This window comes from Oncorhynchus gorbuscha, linkage group LG24 (assembly GCF_021184085.1).
Source record: "Oncorhynchus gorbuscha isolate QuinsamMale2020 ecotype Even-year linkage group LG24, OgorEven_v1.0, whole genome shotgun sequence".
NCBI classification, from domain to species: Eukaryota; Metazoa; Chordata; class Actinopteri; order Salmoniformes; family Salmonidae; genus Oncorhynchus; species Oncorhynchus gorbuscha.
This window is the reverse complement of record NC_060196.1, coordinates 61,994,249-62,017,180: the sequence shown is the minus strand read 5'-3', so window position 1 is coordinate 62,017,180 and position 22,932 is coordinate 61,994,249.

Genomic DNA, 22,932 nt, shown 5'->3' with positions numbered 1-22,932 from the left:
TAGAGAGGAGGGAGAGAGGAGGACTAGTGGCCTAGAGGGAGAGAGATAGAGAGGAGGGAGAGGAAGGAGAGGGAGGAGAGGAAGGAGAGAGGACTAGTGGCCTAAAGGGAGAGAGATAGAGAGGGAGGAGAGGGAGGAGAGGCAGGAGAGGAGGACTAGTGGCCTAGAGGGAGAGAGATAGAGAGGAGGGAGAGAGGAGGACTAGTGGCCTAGAGGGAGAGAGATAGAGAGGAGGGAGAGGAAGGAGCGGAGGGAGAGGAAGGAGAGAGGACTAGTGGCCTAGAGGGAGAGAGATAGAGAGGAGGGAGAGGAAGGAGAGGGAGGAGAGGCAGGAGAGGAGGACTAGTGGCCTAGAGGGAGAGAGATAGAGAGGAGGGAGAGAAGAGGACTAGTGGCCTAGAGGGAGAGAGATAGAGAGGAGGGAGAGGAAGGAGAGGAGGGAGAGGAAGGAGAGAGGACTAGTGGCCTAGAGGGAGAGAGATAGAGAGGAGGGAGAGGAAGGAGAGGGAGGAGAGGAAGGAGAGAGGACTAGTGGCCTAGAGGGAGAGAGATAGAGAGGAGGGAGAGAAGAGGACTAGTGGCCTAGAGGGAGAGAGATAGAGAGGAGGGAGAGGAAGGAGAGGAGGGAGAGGAAGGAGAGAGGACTAGTGGCCTAGAGGGAGAGAGATAGAGAGGAGGGAGAGGAAGGAGAGGGAGGAGAGGAAGGAGAGAGGACTAGTGGCCTAGAGGGAGAGAGATAGAGAGGAGGGACAGAGGAGGACTAGTGGCCTAGAGGGAGAGAGATAGAGAAGAGGGAGAGGAAGGAGAGGGAGGAGAGGAAGGAGAGGAGGGAGAGGAGGACTAGTGGCCTAGAGGGAGAGAGATAGAGAGGAGGGAGAGGAAGGAGAGGGAGGAGAGGAAGGAGAGAGGACTAGTGGCCTAGAGGGAGAGAGATAGAGAGGAGGGAGAGGAAGGAGAGGGAGGAGAGGAAGGAGAGGAGGGAGAGGAAGGAGAGGAGGGAGAGGAGGGAGAGGAAGGAGAGGAGGGAGAGGAGGGAGAGGAAGGAGAGGAGGGAGAGGAGGGAGAGAGGCCTAGTGGCCTAGAGGGAGAGGAGAGAGAGGAGGGAGAGAGATAGAGAGGAGGGAGAGGAGGGAGAGGGGGAGAGTAAGGAGAGGAAGAGGAAGGAGAGGAGGGAGAGGAGGGAGAGGAGGGAGAGGAAGGAGAGGAGGGAGAGGAAGGAGAGGAGGGAGAGGAGGGAGAGGAAGGAGAGGAGGGAGAGGAGGGAGAGAGGCCTAGTGGCCTAGAGGGAGAGGAGAGAGAGGAGGGAGAGAGATAGAGAGGAGGGAGAGGAGGGAGAGGGGGAGAGTAAGGAGAGGAAGAGGAAGGAGAGGAGGGAGAGGAGGGAGAGGAGGGAGAGGAAGGAGAGGAGGGAGAGGAGGGAGAGGATGGAGAGGAAGGTGAGGAGGGAGAGGAGGGAGAGGAAGGAGAGGAGGGAGAGGAAGGAGATGAGGGAGAGGAGTGAGAGGAAGGAGAGGAGGGAGAGAGGGAGAGGAAGGAGAGGAGGGAGAGGAAGGAGAGGAGGGAGAGGAAGGAGATGAGGGAGAGGAGGGAGAGGAGTGAGAGGAAGGAGAGGAGGGAGAGAGGGAGAGGAAGGAGAGGAGGGAGAGGAAGGAGAGGAGGGAGAGGAAGGAGAGGAGGGAGAGGAGGGAGAGGAAGGAGAGGAGGGAGAGGAAGGAGAGGAGGGAGAGGAGGTAGAGGAAGGAGAGGAGGGAGAGGAGGGAGAGGAGTGAGAGGAAGGAGAGGAGGGAGAGGAGGGAGAGGTGGGAGAGGAGGGAGAGGTGGGAGAGGAGGGAGAGGAGGGAGAGGAGGGAGAAGAAGGAGGAAGGACCTCTGCTGTCAGGTAGCTAGACACCTCTGCTGTCAGGTAGCTAGACACCTCTGCTGTCAGGTAGCTACACACCTCTGCTGTCAGGTAGCTACACACCTCTGCTGTTTGGTAGCTAGACATCTCTGCTGTCAGCTAGCTAGACACCTCTGCTGTCAGGTAGCTAGACACCTCTGCTGTCAGCTAGCTAGTCACCTCTGCTGTCAGGTAGCTAGACACCTCTGCTGTCAGGTAGCTAGACACCTCTGCTGTCAGGTAGCTAGACACCTCTGCTGTCAGGTAGCTACACACCTCTGCTGTCAGGTAGCTAGACACCTCTGCTGTCAGCTAGCTAGTCACCTCTGCTGTCAGGTAGCTAGACACCTCTGCTGTCAGGTAGCTAGACACCTCTGCTGTCAGGTAGCTAGACACCTCTGCTGTCAGGTAGCTACACACCTCTGCTGTCAGGTAGCTAGACACCTCTGCTGTCAGGTAGCTAGACACCTCTGCTGTCAGGTAGCTAAACACCTCTGCTGTCAGGTAGCTAGACACCTCTGCTGTCAGGTAGCTAGACACCTCTGCTGTCAGGTAGCTAGACACCTCTGCTGTCAGGTAGCTAGACACCTCTGCTGTCAGGTAGCTAGTCACCTCTGCTGTCAGGTAGCTAGACACCTCTGCTGTCAGGTAGCTAGTCACCTCTGCTGTCAGGTAGCTAGATACCTCTGCTGTCAGGTAACTAGACACCTCTGCTGTCAGGTAGCTAGACACCTCTGCTGTCAGCTAGCTAGATACCTTTATCCAAAACGAAAGATACAGCATATTGAACATTTACTGTTCCATATTTTATTTTATAATAACTGATACGTAACTGATGCTAACTGAAACATTTGGCTTATTCATGCATTTAGTCTCGTTGACCGAATACTATCCTAGTAGCAGGCAGCTATTTAGAATGTGCAATGCATTTAGTCTCGTTGACCGAATACTATCCTAGTAGCAGGCAGCTATTTAGAATGTGCAATGCATTTAGTCTCGTTGACCGAATACTATCCTAGTAGCAGGCAGCTATTTAGAATGTGCAATGCATTTAGTCTCGTTGACCGAATACTATCCTAGTAGCAGGCAGCTATTTAGAATGTGCAATGCATTTAGTCTCGTTGACCGAATACTATCCTAGTAGCAGGCAGCTATTTAGAATGTGCAATGCATTTAGTCTCGTTGACCGAATACTATCCTAGTAGCAGGCAGCTATTTAGAATGTGCAATGCATTTAGTCTCGTTGACCGAATACTATCCTAGTAGCAGGCAGCTATTTAGAATTTAGAAACGAGCATTTGGCTCGCTTTATGCAAAGACGCTCGCCTGTTGTATTAAAGCAATTCAGAGGTAACTAGTCGTTCTGTCCACCATTCAGAGGTAACTAGTTGTTCTGTCCACCATTCAGAGGTAACTAGTTGTTCTGTTCACCATTCAGAGGTAACTAGTTGTTCTGTTCACCATTCAGAGGTAACTAGTTGTTCTGTTCACCATTCAGAGGTAACTAGTTGTTCTGTTCACCATTCAGAGGTAACTAGTTGTTCTGTTCACCATTCAGAGGTAACTAGTTGTTCTGTCCACCATTCAGAGGTAACTAGTTGACATGTTCTGTTCACCATTCAGAGGTAACTAGTTGACATGTTCTGTTCACCATTCAGAGGTAACTAGTTGTTCTGTTCACCATTCAGAGGTAACTAGTTGACATGTTCTGTCCACCATTCAGAGGTAACTAGTTGTTCTGTCCACCATTCAGAGGTAACTAGTTGTTCTGTCCACCATTCAGAGGTAACTAGTTGTTCTGTCCACCATTCAGAGGTAACTAGTTGTTCTGTCCACCATTCAGAGGTAACTAGTTGTTCTGTCCACCATTCAGAGGTAACTAGTTGTTCTGTCCACCATTCAGAGATAACTAGTTGTTCTGTCCACCATTCAGAGGTAACTAGTTGTTCTGTTCACCATTCAGAGGTAACTAGTTGTTCTGTCCACCATTCAGAGGTAACTAGTTGTTCTGTCCACCATTCAGAGGTAACTAGTTGTTCTGTCCACCATTCAGAGGTAACTAGTTGTTCTGTTCACCATTCAGAGGTAACTAGTTGTTCTGTCCACCATTCAGAGGTAACTAGTTGTTCTGTTCACCATTCAGAGGTAACTAGTTGTTCTGTTCACCATTCAGAGGTAACTAGTTGTTCTGTCCACCATTCAGAGGTAACTAGTTGACATGTTCTGTCCACCATTCAGAGGTAACTAGTTGACATGTTCTGTCCACCATTCAGAGGTAACTAGTTGTTCTGTCCACCATTCAGAGGTAACTAGTTGACATGTTCTGTCCACCATTCAGAGGTAACTAGTTGTTCTGTCCACCATTCAGAGGTAACTAGTTGTTCTGTCCACCATTCAGAGGTAACTAGTTGACATGTTCTGTTCACCATTCAGAGGTAACTAGTTGTTCTGTCCACCATTCAGAGGTAACTAGTTGTTCTGTCCACCATTCAGAGGTAACTAGTTGTTCTGTTCACCATTCAGAGGTAACTAGTTGACATGTTCTGTTCACCATTCAGAGGTAACTAGTTGACATGTTCTGTCCACCATTCAGAGGTAACTAGTTGTTCTGTCCACCATTCAGAGGTAACTAGTTGTTCTGTCCACCATTCAGAGGTAACTAGTTGTTCTGTTCACCATTCAGAGGTAACTAGTTGACATGTTCTGTCCACCATTCAGAGGTAACTAGTTGTTCTGTCCACCATTCAGAGGTAACTAGTTGTTCTGTCCACCATTCAGAGGTAACTAGTTGACATGTTCTGTCCACAAAACCGGATACGATCTTGTTACTCAAACATTTGGAGGAAACCGTTTACCTAAATAATAATAATAATAATAACAATAATAATAACAATAATAATAATAATAATAACAATAATAATAATAATAATAATAAACAAGAATAATAATAACAACAATAATAATAATAATAATAACAATAATAACAACAAGAATAATAATAACAATAACAATAATAACAATAATAATAACAATAACAATAATAACAATAATAATAACAACAATAATAACAATAATAACAATAACAATAACAATAACAATAACAATAATAATAACAATAATAATAACAACAATAATAATAATAATAAACAATAACAATAATAATAATAATAATAACAACAATAATAATAACAATAATAATAATAATAATAATAACAATAATAATAACAATAATAATAACAATAATAATAATAATAATAACAATAATAATAATAATAATAATAACAATAATAATAATAACAGGTAGTATAACATTTTTAATTTAATTTCATTACAGTACAACGGTTTGATTTGTTTGATCGTAGCTAGCTACATAGCTAGCTACATAGCTAGCTACATAGCCGTCTTTGTATCAAAGATGGTTGTGTAGTCTGGAGCGATTTTCTAGGTTAGCTAGCCAGCTATTGTCGGTCTTTAACGCAACGTAACGTAAACAACACTGCTAGCTAGCCAGCTAGCCCCCGAATAGCAGCACTGCAGAGACTATTGCACTCGGCGGAGCGACTTGATTGGTGTGGTGTCAACAACGCAGCCACTGCCAGCTAGCCTAATTCAGCAGTACTGTATCATTTTGATAGTTTTGGTCAGTAGGATTCTTGCTACGTGGGCTTGGGTTCCTGAGCGTTCGAGACGTGTAGTCCACTTGTCATTCCAATCTCCTTTGCATTGGCGTGGCCTCTTCTGTGGCCTGTCAGCTATGTGTCTGCCTGTCCCTGTTCTCTCCTCTCTGCACAGACCATACAGGCGCTCCACACCGCGTGGCCGCGGCCGCCCTAGTCTGGTGGTTCCGGCGCGCACGACCCACGTGGAGTTCCGGGTCTCCGGTGGCCTCTGGAGCTGCCGATCTGCGGCCGGCAGGGCAGAGTTCATCTCGGCCTATGCCTCCCTCCGGTCCCTCGACTTCTTGGCACTGACGGAGACATGGATCCCCACGGACAACACTGCTGCTCCTACTGCTCTCTCTTCTTCCGCCCACGTGTTCTCGCACACCCCGAGAGCTTCTGGTCAGCGGGGTGGTGGCACCGGGATCCTCGTCTCTCCCAGGTGGTCATTCTCTCTTTCTCCCCTTGCCCATCTGTCTATCGCCTCCTTTGGGTTCCATGCTGTCACAGTTACCAGCCCTTTCAAGCTTAACATCCTTATCATTTATCGCCCTCCAGGTTCCCTCGGAGAGTTCATCAATGAGCTTGATGCCTTGATAAGCTCCTTTCCTGAGGACGGCTCACCTCTCACAGTGCTGGGCGACTTTGGCCTCCCCACGTCTACCTTTGACTCATTCCTCTCTGCCTCCTTCTTTCCACTCCTCTCCGCTTTTGACCTCACCCTCTCACCTTCCCCCCCTACTCGCAGGGCAGGCAATACGCTCGACCTCATCTTTGCTGGATGCTGTTCTTCCACTAGCCTCATTGCGGCTCCCCTCCAGGTCTCCGACCACTACCTTGTGTCCTTTTCCCTCTCGCTCTCGTCCAGCACCTCCCACACTGCCCCTGCTCGGATGGTATCGCGCCGTCCCAACCTTCGCTCTCTCTCCCATCGCTACTCTCTCCTCTTCCATCCTATCATCTCTTCCCTCTGCTCAAACCTTCTCCAACCTATCTCCTGATTCTGCCTCCTCAACCCTCCTCTCCTCCCTTTCTGCATCCTTTGACTCTCTATGTCCCCTATCCTCCAGGCCGGCTCGGTCCTCCCCTCCCGCCCCGTGGCTCGACGACTCATTGCGAGCTCACGGAACAGGGCTCCGGGCAGCCAAGCGGAAATGGAGGAAAACTCGCCTCCCCTGCGGACCTGGCATCCTTTCACTCCCTCCTCTCTACATTTTCCTCCTCTGTCTCTGCTGCTAAAGCCATTTTCTACCACTCTAAATTCCAAGCATCTGCCTCTAACCCTAGGAAGCTCTTTGCCACCTTCTCCTCCCTCCTGAATCCCCCCCCCCCCCCTCCCTCCTCCAGATGACTTCGTCAACCATTTTGAAAAGAAGGTCGACGACATCCGATCCTCGTTTGCTAAGTCAGGCGGCACCACTGGTTCTGCTCACACTGCCCTACCCTGTGCTCTGACCCCTTTCTCCCCTCTCTCTCCAGATTAAATCTTGCGTCTTGTGACGGCCGGCCACCCAACAACCTGCCCGCTTGACCCTGTCCCCTCCTCTCTTCTCCAGACCATTTCCGGAGACCTTCTCCCTTTCCTCACCTCGCTCATCAACTCATCCCTGACCACTAGCTACGTCCCTTCTGTCTTCAGGAAAGCGAGAGTTGCACCCCTTCTGAAAAAACCTACACTCGATCCCTCCGATGTCAACAACTACAGACCAGTATCCCTTCTTTCTTTTCTCTCCAAAACTCCTGAACGTGCCGTCCTTGGCCAGCTCTCCCGCTATCTCTCTCTGAATGACCTTCTTGATCCAAATCAGTCAGGTTTCAAGACTATTCATTCAACTGAGACTGCTCTTCTCTGTATCACGGAGGCACTCCGCACTGCTAAAGCTAACTCTCTCTCCTCTGCTCTCATCCTTCTAGACCTATCGGCTGCCTTCGTTACTGTGAACCATCAGATCCTCCTCTCCACCCTCTCCGAGTTGGGCATCTCCGGCGCGGCCCACGCTTGGATTGCGTCCTACCTGACAGGTCGCTCCTACCAGGTGGCGTGGCGAGAATCTGTCTCCTCACCACGCGCTCTCACCACTGGTGTCCCCCAGGGCTCTGTTCTAGGCCCTCTCCTATTCTCGCTATACACCAAGTCACTTGGCTCTGTCATAACCTCACATGGTCTCCTATCATTGCTATGCAGACGACACACAACTAATCTTCTCCTTTACCCCTTCTGATGACCAGGTGGCGAATCGCATCTCTGCATGTCTGGCAGACATATCAGTGTGGATGACTTATCACCACCTCAAGCTGAACCTCGGCAAGACGGAGCTGCTCTTCCTCCCGGGGAAGGACTGCCCGTTCCATGATCTCGCCATCACGGTTGACAACTCCATTGTGTCCTCCTCCCAGAGCGCTAAGAACCTTGGTGTGATCCTGGACAACTCCCTGTCGTTCTCAACCAACATCAAGGCGGTGGCCCGTTCCTGTAGGTTCATGCTCTACAACATCCTCAGAGTACGACCCTGCCTCACACAGGAAGCGGCGCAGGTCCTAATCCAGGCACTTGTCATCTCCCGTCTGGATTACTGCAACTCGCTGTTGGCTGGGCTCCCTGCCTGTGCCATTAAACCCCTTCAACTCATCCAGAACGTCGCAGCCCGTCTGGTGTTCAACCTTCCCAAGTTCTCTCACGTCACCCCGCTCCTCCGTTCTCTCCACTGGCTTCCAGTTGAAGCTCGCATCCGCTACAAGACCATGGTGCTTGCCTACGGAGCTGTGAGGGGAACGGCACCTCAGTACCTCCAGGCTCTGATCAGGCCCTACACCCAAACAAGGGCACTGCGTTCATCCACCTCTGGCCTGCTCGCCTCCCTACCACTGAGGAAGTACAGCTCCCGCTCAGCCCAGTCAAAACTGTTCGCTGCTCTGGCCCCCCAATGGTGGAACAAACTCCCTCACGACGCCAGGACAGCGGAGTCAATCACCACCTTCCAGAGACACCTGAAACCCCACCTCTTTAAGGAATACCTAGGATAGGATAAGTATTCCCCCCCCCCCCTTTAAGATTTAGATGCACTATTGTAAAGTGACTGTTCCACTGGATGTCATAAGGTGAATGCACCAATTTGTAAGTCGCTCTGGATAAGAGCGTCTGCTAAATGACTTAAATGTAAATGTAAATGTATATACTGGCACAGTTCCAGGGTCAGTAGCATATATACAGGCACAGTTCCAGGGTCAGTAGCTATATACAGGCACAGTTCCAGGGTCAGTAGCTATATACAGGCACAGTTCCAGGGTCAGTAGATATATACAGGCACAGTTCCAGGGTCAGTAGATATATATATATATAGGCACAGTTCCAGGGTCAGTAGATATATACAGGCACAGTTCCAGGGTCAGTAGCTATATACAGGGACAGTTCCAGGGTCAGTAGCTATATACAGGGACAGGTCCAGGGTCAGTAGTTATGTACAGGGTCAGTAGTTATATACAGGCACAGTTCCAGGGTCAGTAGCTATATACAGGGACAGTTCCAGGGTCAGTAGCTATATAACGGGTTAGTATCTATATACAGGGTCAGTTCCAGGGTCAGTAGCTATATACAGGGTCAGTTCCAGGGTCAGTAGTTATATACAGGGTCAGTTCCAGGGTCAGTAGTTATATACAGGGACAGTTCCAGGGTCAGTAGATATATACAGGGTCAGTAGATATATACAGTAGATATAGATAGATACAGGGACAGTTCCAGGGTCAGTAGATATATACAGGGACAGTTCCAGGGTCAGTAGCTATATACAGGGACAGTCCCAGGAACAGTAGCTATATACAGGGACAGTTCCAGGGTCAGCAGCTATATACAGGGACAGTTCCAGGGTCAGTAGATATATAGAGGGACAGTTCCAGGGTCAGTAACTATATACAGGCACAGTTCTAGGGTCAGTAGCTATATACAGGCACAGTTCCAGGGTCAGTTCCAGGGTCAGTAGTTACATACAGGCACAGTTCCAGGGTCAGTAGATATATACAGAGTCTGTTCCAGGGTCAGTAGCTATGTAAACATTTACAGTGCCTTGTAACAGAAACGCATGCTGTTTTATACTTGAACTGAATCATCCAAGGTCAACCACATCCAAGATGAACAACCAAATCCAAGATGAACAACCACATCCAAGATGAACAACCACATCCATCATTTAAGACATTACATTTACATTTAAGTCATTTAGCAGACGCTCTTATCCAGAGCGACTTACATGAACAACCACATCCAAGATGAACAACCACATCCAAGATGAACAACCACATCCAAGATGAACAACCACATCCAAGATCAACAACCACATCCAAGATGAACAACCACATCCAAGGTCAACAACCACATCCAAGATGAACAACCACATCCAAGATCAACAACCACATCCAAGATGAACAACCACATCCAAGATGAACAACCACATCCAAGATGAACAACCACATCCAAGGTGAACAACCATGTCAGGACCCGGTTACGAACCCGGGTCTCCGGAGTGAGAAACAGTCACTTAACCAACTGAGCCACGAATAGTCGGCAGAACCCAGAAGATGAGGCAGACACAGCAGTACTTGAGACGGTGTATTTAATGAAGTAAAAAGTGAAGTCCTTCAGGAAAACATGTAACTCCACAAACTCAAAAGGAATCCTACAATAACAAAGGTAATCCTCCAAGACAAAAAGGTAAATCCACAAGGTGGAAGGTATAGCATAAAAAGCCTCAAAAGAAACTCAAAAATAAATAAACAAGAACAAAAAACAGAATTCCACAAGAGAGTCCACCGGGATCAACAAGAGTTCACAGAGTACTAGGGCTGGGTGCTAACATACAAACACAGAGCAAAGAACTGAGGCAAACAAAGGGTTTAACTACAATCAGGGGAAACGAGGCACAGGTGCAAATAATAATGGGATCAAGGGAAAACAAAAGGTCAAAAGGCACAATGGGGGCATCTAGTGACCAAAAACCGGAACAACCCTGGCCAAATCCTGACAAACCACATCGAAGATCAACAACCACATCCAAGATGAACAACCACATCCAAGATGAACAACCACATCCAAGATCAACAACCACATCCAAGATCAACAACCACATCCAAGATGAACAACCACATCCAAGATGAACAACCACATCCAAGATGAACAACCACATCCAAGATCAACAACCACATCCAAGATGAACAACCACATCCAAGGTCAACAACCACATCCAAGATCAACAACCACATCCAAGATCAACAACCACATCCAAGATGAACAACCACATCCAAGATGAACAACCACATCCAAGATCAACAACCACATCCAAGATGAACAACCACATCCAAGGTCAACAACCACATCCAAGATCAACAACCACATCCAAGATCAACAACCACATCCAAGATGAACAACCACATCCAAGGTCAACAACCACATCCAAGATCAACAACCACATCCAAGATCAACAACCACATCCAAGATGAACAACCACATCCAAGATGAACAACCACATCCAAGATGAACAACCACATCCAAGATGAACAACCACATCCAAGATGAACAACCACATCCAAGATCAACAACCACATCCAAGATGAACAACCACATCCAAGATGAACAACCACATCCAAGGTCAACAACCACATCCAAGATGAACAACCACATCCAAGATGAACAACCACATCCAAGGTGATGCTTCAGTGATGCACAGAGGTTGTCAGAGGTTACTAGGAGTGGTGGGTTGGAGTCAGGCGCAGAGAGCAGAGGGTTCGGTAAATCGTAATTTATTCTCCGTCACAAATCGGTCACGCCAGAATACAGGGCCCATAAAACAGACACAGGAACAAACGTTCCGGAGAAAACACACACAACAACACATCCACAACCAACAGAGTAACAATCGCGCACAAACCTAGGCGGACCTATCAGGCTTAAATAGACAAAAATCAATAAACGAAACGGGGAACAGGTGCAACCAATAAGACGAAACGAAAAGGAAAAAGGGATCGGTGGCGGCTAGTAGACCGGCGACGACGACCAAACAGGAAGAGGAGGGACCTTCGGAGGGAGTCGTGACGACCAAACAGGAAGAGGAGGGACCTTCGGAGGGAGTCGTGACGACCAAACAGGAAGAGGAGGGACCTTCGGAGGGAGTCGTGACGACCAAACAGGAAGAGGAGGGACCTTCGGAGGGAGTCGTGACGACCAAACAGGAAGAGGAGGGACCTTCGGTGGAAGTTATGACAGAGGTCCTATTTCTTTCTTTGTTTATTGAATATATTTGATGTTCACATTTTTGTTGTTGATTATATTTTTCAGTTACGTCGGGGTATTTAATTACATTCTATAACGTGTTACTTTACTGTTAGTCTTCTCTTTCAGAGTTCACAATCATAAATTCTAGAAATGCGACACACTTTCATTGTTGCTATTGTTGCACGGCAACGATAATCAACAGAGTTTCTGAGGCACCTGACCTACCGTCAGCATCCAGTGGCTCCTCAAGAGCATAGAGGCCCTGCGTGCTCTTGAGGGGGGTTTTGGCCTTCTACATCCTGAATTATATTCCTGGGGGGTGGGGGTGTCTTCTACATCCTGAATTATATTCCTGGGGGGGAGAGGGGTTTGGCCTTCTACATCCTGAATTATATTCCTGGGGGGTGTCTTCTACATCCTGAATTATATTCCTGGGGGGTGTCTTCTACATCCTGAATTATATTCCTGGGGGGGGTCTTCTACATCCTGAATTATATTCCTGGGGGGGGGGGGGTGTCTTCTACATCCTGAATTATATTCCTGGGGGGGTGTCTTCTACATCCTGAATTATATTCCTGGGGGGGTGTCTTCTCATCCTGAATTATATTCCTGGAGGGGGGTGTCTTCTACATCCTGAATTATATTCCTGGGGGGTGGGGGTGTCTTCTACATCCTGAATTATATTCCTGGGGGGGGGAATTATATTCCTGGGGGGGGGGTCTTCTACATCCTGAATTATATTCCTGGGGGGGTCTTCTACATCCTGAATTATATTCCTGGGGGGTGTCTTCTACATCCTGAATTATATTCCTGGGGGGGGGGGGGGTGTCTTCTACATCCTGAATTATATTCCTGGAGGGGGGGTGTCTTCTACATCCTGAATTATATTCCTGGGGGGTGGGGGTGTCTTCTACATCCTGAATTATATTCCTGGGGGGGTCTTCTACATCCTGAATTATATTCCTGGGGGGAGTCTTCTACATCCTGAATTATATTCCTGGGGGGGGGGTCTTCTACATCCTGAATTATATTCCTGGGGGGTCTTCTACATCCTGAATTATATTCCTGGGGGGGTGTCTTCTACATCCTGAATTATATTCCTGGAGGGGGGGTCTTCTACATCCTGAATTATATTCCTGGGGGGGGGGGGTTCTACATCCTGAATTATATTCCTGGGGGGTCTTCTACATCCTGAATTATATTCCTGGGGGGGGTGTGTCTTCTACATCCTGAATTATATTCCTGGGGGGGTGTCTTCTACATCCTGAATTATATTCCTGGGGGGGGGTGTCTTCTACATCCTGAATTATATTACAACAAAAGCTGTTCTCCAGAGAGGGCAGTTGGTGAAAATACTGTACATTAATATTAAACACAAGTGGTGGTAAAATAAACTCTCTCGTCACCTTTTCATTCTCAGCTGTTTGTCCTTTTTACCAGGAAGCAAAACGCTGGCCAACGTTCAGATTGGCATGTTAGTTCGACGTTTATTTCTGATTATTCATGGCATTTCATTGACAACTTTCAACGACTGAAAACTGTACGACTTTCTTTCCCCACACGATGGCGACATTTTATGAATAGTATGAAAACTTGATATCTCAAATGACTGTCCTTACAGGTTGTCAATATTTTGATCAACTTGGTCCAAAGTACAAGATGCAAACTTATTATGTGATTATTATTATTGGACCATGCTGGTCATTTATGAACATTTGAACATCTTGGCCATGTTTTGTTATAATCTCCACCCGGCACAGCCAGAAGAGGACTGGCCACCCCACATAGCCTGGTTCCTCTCTAGGTTTCTTCCTAGGTTTTGGTCTTTCTAGGGAGTTTTTCCTAGCCACTGTGCTTCTACATCTGCACTGTTTCCTGTTTGGGGTTTTAGGCTGGGTTTCTGTACAGCACTTTGAGATATCAGCTGATGTACGGAGGGCTTTATAAATACATTTGATTTGATGATTTGATACTTACTGTTGTAGTGTACTTCAAACAGTTCTCCCAAAGAAGTGTAATTGTCAGTGAACTCCAACCAAAGACCTCATTTAACAACTTTAACCTTTTGTTCCATTTTTTTATTCATCAACGTCTTCCACTCTTCAACCAAACTGCAAGGATCCGATCTCTCCACAAATCTCACTCCCACTGGGCCAGATTCATCCTTCACAGTTCTGTGGGTTTATATAACGATTCGTTTGTATCAAACAGATTGGTTCAATATGAACACACCTATTTTTTTTGTAGAAATCAACAGTCATCTAGTAGTTAGGGTTCCATCAAAAAATGGCGGCAGATTTTCATGCCCGAAAATTCAAAAAATATGTATACAAACAACATGAGCATTTTCCCACCAGACTCCCCACCACAAATGTTCTTCTTCTTCTTCAGGGTTCAATTGACAGATGGCATCCAGCTTTTAGGCGTATACACCGCCACCTGGTGTACTGGTGTGTTATCACGGCCTCCCGACTTTAGTTTCTTACTACAACGTTGGGTAAAAGGAAAATTGCCCTGACAACTATTAGCCCTCTAAAACAAAACACCACCTCATTCCACTATTTAACCCAGGGTCTGAGAGGGCAGAACACTATTTAACCCAGGGTCTGAGAGGGCAGAACACTATTTAACCCAGGGTCTGAGAGGGCAGAACACTATTTAACCCTATCTGGCCAAGGGTCTGAGAGGGCAGAACAGAACACTATTTAACCCAGGGTCTGAGAGGGCAGAACACTATTTAACCCTATCTGGGTCTGAGAGGGCAGAACACTATTTAACCCTATCTGGGTCTGAGAGGGCAGAACACTATTTAACCCTATCTGGCCAAGGGTCTGAGAGGGCAGAACACTATTTAACCCTAACCCTATCTGGCCAAGGGTCTGAGAGGGCAGAACACTATTTAACCCTATCTGGCCAAGGGTCTGAGAGGGCAGAACACTATTTAACCAAGGGTCTGAGAGGGCAGAACACTATTTAACCCTATCTGGCCATCTGAGAGGGCAGAACACTATTTAACCCTATCTGGCCAAGGGTCTGAGAGGGCAGAACACTATTTAACCCTATCTGGAGGGCCAAGGGTCTGAGGGTCTGAGAGGGCAGAACACTATTTAACCCTATCTGGCCATGGGTCTGAGAGGGCAGAACACTATTTAACCCTATCTGGCCATGGGTCTGAGAGGGCAGAACACTATTTAACCAAGGGTCTGAGAGGACAGAACACTATTTAACCCTATCTGGCCATGGGTCTGAGAGGGCAGAACACTATTTAACCCTATCTGGCCATGGGTCTGAGAGGGCAGAACACTATTTAACCCTATCTGGCCATGGGTCTGAGAGGGCAGAACACTATTTAACCCTATCTGGCCATGGGTCTGAGAGGGCAGAACACTATTTAACCAAGGGTCTGAGAGGGCAGAACACTATTTAACCAAGGGTCTGAGAGGGCAGAACACTATTTAACCCTATCTGGCCATGGGTCTGAGAGGGCAGAACCACTCAACTCCCCTGAGGGCAGAACACTATTTAACCCTGGCCAAGGGTCAGCTGGTCTGCAGTAAATACCTGTTTTATTACTCTTCCGAGTAAGTCCAAATAATTTATGAAACACTGTTTTTGAAGGTCTACAGTAACCTCAACAGCACTCTGTAGGGTAGAACCATGGTGTAGCCTGGAGGGTCTGACAGCACTATTTAACCCTATCTGGGTTCCGTCCTCCTCTGGGTACATTGACTTCAATACAAAACCTAGGAGGCTCATGGTTCTCACCACCTTCCTTTGACTTTTAACACAGTAATTATGACAACTTCCGGAGGACGTCCTCCAACCTATCAGAGCTCTTTCAGCATGAATTGACACGGGTCTGAGAGGGCAGTCCATCCAATCAAAGGATCAGATAATGAATCTAGTGCTGAAAGCACAAGATACAGCTATCTAGCACTGCAGTGCATAAAATGTGGTGAGTAGTTGACTGAAAAGAGAGAAAGAAAATAGTAAAAATAAAAATAGAACAGTTTTTAACAAATTAATTTCTTCCAAAATGAACAAGAAGCAAAAGAGAAATTGTAATTTTTTGAGAGGGGCAGAACTAATTATTTAACCCTATCTGAACAGAACACTCACTTTCACTTAATTAGCCACTTAATTAGCTAGCAAATGCAGCTGGCTAGTTTAGCCTACGGAAACAGCCTCCTCAAACAGAGGGATGCTATGTTAGCTAGCTAGTTTAGCCTACGGAAACAGCCTCCTCAAACAGAGGGATGCTATGTTAGCTAGCTAGTTTAGCCTACTGAAACAGCCTCCTCAAACAGAGGGATGCTATGTTAGCTAGCTAGTTTAGCCTACTGAAACAGCCTCCTCAAAACAGAGGATGCTATGTTAGCTAGCTAGTTTAGCCTACTGAAACAGCCTCCTCAAACAGAGGGATGCTACGTTAGCTAGCTCGCTACCCAACACAACAGTGGAACTCTATTTATATATTTTTTAATATATGTTTATCCGTGCATGAAGTTGTTATTCAATGCGTTTCTAGCGGCTAATAGCAGTAAGATGAAATTCAATGTTTAATTAAATATGTTATACCCTCATGGCGCTGTTGGCTGGAGCCCACGTATAGCCTACACGATGAGATTATTATTATGGACAAAATAGCGAGATCATTTTTTAGTTGTCAAACGACAGCCAAGCATCGATCATCGTGTCACCAGAATAAGACCCTGAAAAGAGCATCAAACTCATCACCTTCACACTTTCACCACCCTGTGAAGTTCATCATAATTTGGAAAATTTATCCCGAAACATTTTCCGTTTCCATCAAACCTGTCGTTAATTTTTTTGTTGATCCAACTTAAACATTTTACTTACTTAAAATAGTTAGATGGCTCCCTTGTTTAGTGTGGGGGGAAATTCTGAAACTATTCTTCCTTTACTCACAGCGACATCTGCAGGACATTAGGCTAACGAACTTCCTTTGTGGTTTGAACACACAACAGTAGGAGGGTTCACAGTCAATTTGCTCGAAGATGTGAATTTCTCCCTCGTTCAACCAGCAACATCCTCAACCCGACAACCGACGCTGATTTCTAAATAAAATCAGCAATCCAGCAATGACAAATATCAAATATCGATCACCTTAAATGTGTGAGTTATGACGATCCTGTTTTACTGGGTCTTATATCAACAACTGAATGCGCAGACTCATGTAGGCTACAGCATAAATGTACTCACCTATAAGCACGTCCACACACAGGGCAGGTAGCCACGTGGTTAGAACGTTGGGTCTAGTAACAGAAAGATTGCTAGTTCGACTCCCCGTGCCGACCAGATAAATCATATGTTGCATGGCACTTAACCCTAATTGGTCCAGGGTTGCTGTTGATAATGGTTGATAGCCTGGCCGCGACCCCACTCCCCTGGCCGCGACCCCACTCCCCTGGCCGCGACCCCACTCCCCTGGCCGCGACCCCACTCCCCTTGCCGCGACCACACTCCCCTGGCCGCGACCCCACTCCCCTGGCCGCGACCCCACTCCCCTGGCCGCGACCCCACTCCCTGGCCGCGACCCCACTCCCCTGGCCGCGACCCCACTCCCCTTGCCGCGACCACACTCCCCTGGCCGCGACCCCACTCACCTGGCCGCGACCCCACTCCCCTGGCCGCGACCCCACTCCCCTGGCCGCGACCCCACTCCCCTGGCCGCGACCCCACTCCCCTGGCCGCGACCCCACTCCCCTGGCCGCGACCCCACTCCCCTGGCCGCGACCCCACTCCCCTGGCCGCGACCCCACTCTTCAAGCTGGGAGTTTGGATATCAAACACAACATTTCCATTTCACACGTGACTAATACACACCTAATAATTATAATTTATTACACACACTCACATTTAACTGAACAATGTAGTTTTATTGCAGGGTGTGTATACATCGTGTTTCAGGTGAAAGGAGCAACATACTAATGTAACCAAACAGCATGGTTTTAGTGTCCAGTTCACTGGTTACATGATATTTTAAATATTCCCAAATATCCCCAAGTCCATTTGAAGTAACAAGCACAGAACCAACAGAAACACACAGAACCAACAGAACCAACCAGAACCAACAGAACCAACCAGAACCAACAGAATCAAACAGAACCAACAGAACCAAACAGAACCAACAGCAAAACACACTAGTATTTGTTTGGTTCTGTCTAAAACAACCCACTGGTTGAATCAACGTTGTTTCCACATCATTTCAATGAAATGACGTCAAATCAACGTGGAATAGACGTTGAAATGACGTCTGTGCCCAGTGGGACGTGTCCAGAGTCTGCCCAGTGGGACGTGTCCAGAGTCTGCCCAGTGGGACGTGTCCAGAGTCTGCCCAGTGGGACGTGTTCAGAGTCTGCCCAGTGGGACGTGTTCAGAGTCTGCCCAGTGGGACGTGTTCAGAGTCTGCCCAGTGGGACGTGTCCAGAGTCTGCCCAGTGGGACGTGTCCAGAGTCTGCCCAGTGGGACGTGTTCAGAGTCTGCCCAGTGGGACGTGTTCAGAGTCTGCCCAGTGGGACGTGTTCAGAGTCTGCCCAGTGGGAGTTACAGACTGAGATACAGACTTAGTTACAGACTGAGTTACAGACTGAGATATAGACTGAGTTACAGACTGAGATACAGGACTGAGTTACAGACTGAGTTACAGACTGAGTTACAGACTGAGTTACAGACTGAGTTACAGACTGAGATACAGGACTGAGTTACAGACTGAGATACAGGACTGAGTTACAGACTGAGTTACAGACTGAGTTACAGACTGAGATACAGGACTGAGTTACAGACTGAGTTACAGGACTGAGTTACAGACTGAGTTACAGACTGAGTTACAGACTGAGTTACAGACTGAGTTACAGACTGAGTTACAGACTGAGATACAGGACGTGACACAGGAACGATGAATCCTTGGAAGGGACTGATGATAAAATACAGTTATATGGTAGTTGTACTGTTGATGAACCATGAACCATGTAGCTGTGTCTGGGACCTGAAGACCAGCTCCTGAGTTACAGAGGGACTAACACCTAGATACAGCACACTTATAGTTACAGGGTTACAGACTGAGATTGGTTCTCTGAGATACCAGATCAATCACAGACTATGGTCATTGTGGTAAGGGTGTTACAGACTGAGAATATCTGACATAAATTAAACAATTACACAGTGAAGTAAAACCATTTTGTTTAAATGAAGATTTTAAAAGACTGAGTACAACAACATCAATGAAAATCCTCATGAGACAACTGAGATACTCTGAGATACAGGACGTGACCTGAATCCTAAACTATAACTTAATAGACTTTGATGAACCCTTAAACTATAACCTGAATAGACTTCTCTACCTTATAAACTATAATCACTATAATAGACTTCTCTACCTTAAACTATAACTTAATAGAAAATCTTCTCTACCTAAACTATAACTTAATAGACTTCTCTACCTTAAACTATAACTTAATAGACTTCTCTACCTTAAACTATAACTTAATAGACTTCTCTACCTTAAACTATAACTTAATAGACTTCTCTACCTTAAACTATAACTTAATAGACTTCTCTACCTTAAACTATAACTTAATAGACTTCTCTACCTTAAACTATAACTTAATAGACTTCTCTACCTTAAACTATAACTTAATAGACTTCTCTACCTTAAACTATAACTTAATAGACTTCTCTACCTTAAACTATAACTTAATAGACTTCTCTACCTTAAACTATAACTTAATAGACTTCTCTACCTTAAACTATAACTTAATAGACTTCTCTACCTTAAACTATAACTTAATAGACTTCTCTACCTTAAACTATAACTTAATAGACTTCTCTACCTTAAACTATAACTTAATAGACTTCTCTACCTTAAACTATAACGTAATAGGAAATAATGTGACACAGTGACATAGATACTTCAGATGGGAGTGACGTGGCTAGTCCTGTCCGTACTGTAATATGGCCAGGAGTTTTCCTGTCAATGGAACGGGTAAAACTCTGGGGCAAAGGTATGAACAGAGGCAGAATGAGGACGAGAAAGATTTCAGAAAAAGGCAGGTACTGTAGGCTACCTGTAAAATAAATATTACACACCAAACACACAGCCTGCAACTAAGGAGTAAGAAATATACAAACAAAAACATTTCAGATCTGACACATACAGGGCATTGGGAAAGTATTCAGACCCCTGGACCTTTTACACATTTTGTTACGTTACAGCCTCATTCTAAAATATATATTTTTTTCTTCTCATCAATCTACACACAATACCCCATAATGACATCACAATACCCCATAATGACATCACAATACCCCATAATGACATCACAATACCCCATAATGACATCACAATACCCCATAATGACATCACAATACCCCATAATGTCAAAGCAAAAACAGGTTTTTCAAAATGATTTAAAATGTATTAAAAAAACAACAACTAAAATATCTAATTTACGTAAGTGTTCAGACCCTTTACTCAGTACTTTGTTGAATCACCTTTGGCAGCGATTACAGCCTTGAGTCTTCTTGGGTATGACGCTACAAGCTTGGCACACCTGTATTTGGGGAGTTTCTCCCAATCTTCTCTGCAGATCCTCTCAAGCCCTGTCAGGTTGAATGGGGAGCGTCACTGCACAGCTTAAGGACATTCAGAGACTTGTCCCGAAGCCACTCCTACGTTGTCTTGGCTGTGTGCTTAGGGCCATGGTCCTGCCGGAAAGTGAACCTTCGCCCCCAGTCTGAGGTCCTGAGCAATCTGTAGCAGGTTTTCATCAATGATCTCTCTGTACTTTGCTCCGTTCATCTTTCCCTCGATCCTGACTAGTCTCCCAGTCCTCGCCGCTGAAAAACATCCCCACAGCATGATGCTGCCACCACCATGCTTCACCGTAGGGATGGTGCCAGGTTCCCTCCAGACGTGACGCTTTGCATTCAGACCAGAGAATCTTGTTTCTCATGATCTGAGAGTCCTTTAGGTGCCTTTTAGAAACTCCAAGCAGGCTGTCATGTGCCTTTTACTGACGAGTGGATTCTGTCTGGCCACTCTACCATAAAGGTCTGATTGGTGGAGTGCTGCAGAGATGGTTGTCCTTCTGGAAGGTTCTCCCATCTCCACAGAGGAGCTCTGGAGCTCTGTCAGAGTGACCATCAGGTTCTTGGTCACCTCCCTGACCAAGGGCCCTTCTCCCCCGATTGCTCAGTTTGGCCGGGCGGCCAACTCTAGGAAGAGTCTTGGTGGTTCCAAACTTCTTCCATTTAAGAATGATGGAGGCCACTGTGTTCTTAATGACCTTCAATACTGCAGAAATGTTTTGGTACCCTTCTCCTGATCTGTGCCTCGACACAATCCTGTCTCAGAGCTCTACGGACAATTCCTTCGACCTCATGGCTTGGTTTTTGCTCTGAAGTGTACTGTCAACTGTGGGACCTCATATAGACAGGTATGTGCCTTTCCACATCATGTCCAATCAATTGAATTTAAGCACAATCAAGTTGTAGAAACATCTCAAGGATGATCAATGTTAACAGGATGCACCTGAACTCAATTTCAAATCTCATAACAAAGGGTCTGAATACTTATGTAAATAAGGTATTTCTGTTTTTGAATTTTTAGTACAGTTACAAAAAATTCTAAAAGCCTGTTTTCACTTTGTCATTATGGAGTTGTGTGTGTGTGGATTGATGAGGAAAAAAATATTTAATACATTTTAGAATAAAGGCTGTAATGTAACAACATGTGGAAAAAAAGTGAAGGGTCTGAATGCACTGTAAAGGGCACTGACACACAGTAGTCTCTCACTACGCTATAAGAAACCGCTTATTGAGAAGCTGATTGTGACGGTTGTTGTTGTCGTCTATTAGACTACAAAAGCAGGGCGTGTAGGAGTGTATGTAATTAGAAAGAAATGATTGAATCACTATGTAACAGCATAATAATTATTGAATGATCGGCAGTCTAATAGAATGCGTCTAATAGAATGCGTCTAGTAGAATGCGTCTAATAGAATGCGTCTAATAGAATGCGTCTAGTAGAATGCGTCTAATAGAATGCGTCTAATAGAATGCGTCTAATAGAATGCGTCTAATAGAATGCGTCTAGTAGAATGCGTCTAATAGAATGCGTCTAGTAGAATGCATCTAGTAGAATGCGTCTAATAGAATGCGTCTAATAGAATGCGTCTAATAGAATGCGTCTAGTAGAATGCGTCTAGTAGAATGCGTCTAGTTGAATGCGTCTAGTAGAATGCGTCTAATAGAATGCGTCTAATAGAATGCGTCTAGTAGAATGCGTCTAATAGAATGCGTCTAATAGAATGCGTCTAGTAGAATGCGTCTAATAGAATGCGTCTAGTAGAATGCGTCTAATAGAATGCGTCTAATAGAATGCGTCTAATAGAATGCGTCTAATAGAATGCGTCTAGTAGAATGCGTCTAGTAGAATGCGTCTAGTAGAATGCGTCTAATAGAATGCGTCTAGTAGAATGCGTCTAGTAGAATGCGTCTAATAGAATGCGTCTAGTAGAATGCGTCTAGTAGAATGCGTCTAGTAGAATGCGTCTAGTAGAATGCGTCTAGTAGAATGCGTCTAATAGAATGCGTCTAATAGAATGCGTCTAGTAGAATGCATCTAATAGAATGCGTCTAGTAGAATGCATCTAATAGAATGCGTCTAGTAGAATGCGTCTAGTAGAATGCGTCTAATAGAATGCGTCTAGTAGAATGCGTCTAATAGAATGCGTCTAATAGAATGCGTCTAATAGAATGCGTCTAGTAGAATGCGTCTAATAGAATGCGTGCTCAAACGCCTTTGTCACAGGTCACGACCCCACTCTTTGCTATGAGACGATGGACAAACGAGTCAAACTTGATTCTGTTCTTAAACCCTGAAGTTCACAGCTTTAATTCTTTTTGTTTTTAAAAGTTATAGGTCTACTGTAGGTACTTGAGTAACACGTCGCTTGCAGCAAGCAAACATCTATTCTCCCTTTCTTTGTTTATTTGTTTCATATTTATAGGCTGTAACAGTTAAATAAACAAAAAATCTATAAATACAAATCAACCTATCAATGTGGTGAATCAGTCTCCAATCGAGAGGCCTGTTGAAAATCAACCT